The sequence below is a fragment of the Schistocerca americana genome, unplaced genomic scaffold (genome assembly GCF_021461395.2).
Source record: "Schistocerca americana isolate TAMUIC-IGC-003095 unplaced genomic scaffold, iqSchAmer2.1 HiC_scaffold_71, whole genome shotgun sequence".
Taxonomy (NCBI): domain Eukaryota; kingdom Metazoa; phylum Arthropoda; class Insecta; order Orthoptera; family Acrididae; genus Schistocerca; species Schistocerca americana.
In genome coordinates, this window is record NW_025726467.1 from 446,297 (window position 1) to 448,540 (window position 2,244).

Here is a 2,244-nt window from a genome sequence, read left to right on the forward strand (position 1 = left end):
TGCGTTAATAATTGAGCAAGGGACTGGTTAACAGCATTGCTGGTTCTATGGACAATTCCAAAAACATTGTGAGTGCGTAAGTAGTGGTTTAAGGACTTGCTATATTGTCCGTAAGACTCTTCGATGGTGATTGAGCACCTGCACAGCCGCAACAGATGGCTGCTGACCACCTCTACAATGACTGCAGTGGGTCTGGACCTTTGATGTCCCACCAATACCATACTCTGTACCAGCACTCCTGTGGGTCTGCTCTGTGATGACCTACCATCAATTATTCTTCAAAAATTCGAGTGACTGTGTTTTGGGTTTGTTCTGTTGTGGCTCGTTAGCTGTCTGCATGTCATGATTCAGCACTGTCTTTCAGTCGGAAGGACAACATTATATCTTCGAGACTGCATGGACATTAACTACTTACGTGTGCATTTTCTTTTACTGCTCAGACATTCAGAAAAAAAGAAAACTGTAATTACTATCGTTATGAATGATCTGGACTGTCTTTATGAGAAAAATTCTTGCTTTTGACCTACATTGCATCAAAAGTGTGTGCATTTGATATCTTTGTTATTGTAATTATGAAAAATTATATCAAACCACTATTGGTCACGGCTTAAAACAATTTGAAACATTTTTTGTGGGGAGCATGATGGCTATGTAGGTAGGCTGCTTAGGTTTTTATGTTGGTAACGCCAGATAGCGCTCTGCATGAAAATCACTGAAGGTGTTGTGTGCAGCCTGTGGCTGGTTTGTGTTGTTGGAATATTGACTATAGTAGTGTTGGGCAGCGGAATGTGAACAGTGCGTAGCGTTGCGCAGTTGGATGTGTGCCACCAGCAGTGGTGGATGTGAGGAGAGAGATGGCAGAATTTTAAGAGTGGACGATCTGGACATACGTCTGCCAGAAAGAGTAAATTTGGTATACTGGATATCACGAACTGACATATATATATTATGAATTTTGAACATTCTTAAAGGAAATACATTGATTGTTCTCTATCAAAATCGTTCAATTGCTGACTATGTCCATCAGTAGTTATAGTTAGTGCCTTCAGTAGCTAGAATGTTCTATTTAGCTGGCAGTAGTGGCGCTCGCTGTTTTGCGACAGTTCGAGTAACGAAGAGTTTTGTGAGGTAAATGATTCATGAAAGGTATAGGTTACTGTTAGTCAGGGCCATTCTTTTGTAGCGATTTTTGAAAGTCAGATTGCGTTGCGCTAAAAATATTGTAGGTCAGTTTAGTGTTGATCCGAATAAGTAAAGAGATTAATGACTCAGTACATTCAGTTTTGCCCAGCTGTTAGAAAATCAAATAATTTAGAGGATTCTAAGCTCAGTAATCAATTAATTTTTCGAAGGATATGTTTCAAATTGTGTGGAGGTGGCACAGTGGCCGATGTGAGCGTCTATTGCCAGGACTCGGGACCAGGATGGCAGCAGGCACAAATAGATGGAGCGGTGGCTGATGTGATCGTCTACTGCCAGGACTCTGGGCCCTATTAGCAGCAGGCGTGAGGAGGTGTAGCGGTGGCTAATGTGACTGTCTATTGACATGACCTGTTCCGGCGTGGAAGCAGGTGTGGGGAGTTGGCATGGTGGCAGATTTGTGTGTCTAATGCCAGGACCTAGGCTGAGGTAGGATTCAAGCAGGAGCAAGGAGGTGGCATGGTGCTCGAAGCGAGTTCCTATTGCCACGGTGTGGGGATATGGTGTGGTGGCAGATGTGTTTGTCAATTGCCAGGGCCTGGGCCAGAGTTGTAGCAGGTGTGGGGAGGTGTAGTAGTGGCCAATGCGAACATCTACTGCCAGGACACGAGCCAGGGTAGAAGAAGGTGGTGGAGGAGCAATGGCTGATGTGAGTGTTTATTTCAGGTCCTTGGACAAGGTGCCAGCAGGCGCAAGGGGGTTGAAGGCTGCTGATGAAATTGTCTATATCGAGGTCCTGGACCAGGAGAGCAGTAGGTGTGAAGAGGTGATGCGGTGGCCGATGTAAGCACTTATTACCTTGATTTGGATTAGGGTGGAAGCCAGCACGATCAGGTGGAGCTTTGGCCAATGTCAGCATGTATTGTGAGGGTCTGTGCAGGATGACAGCAGTTGTGTGAAGATGGCATGGTGGCTGATGTGAGCGTCTACTGCCAGGATCTGGAACAAGGAGGGCAGCAGGCGTGAGGAGGTAAGGTGGAGGTTGATGTGAGGGTTTGTTGCCAGGACCTGGGCAAGTGTGGCAGTAGGGGTGGCGAGGTGGAG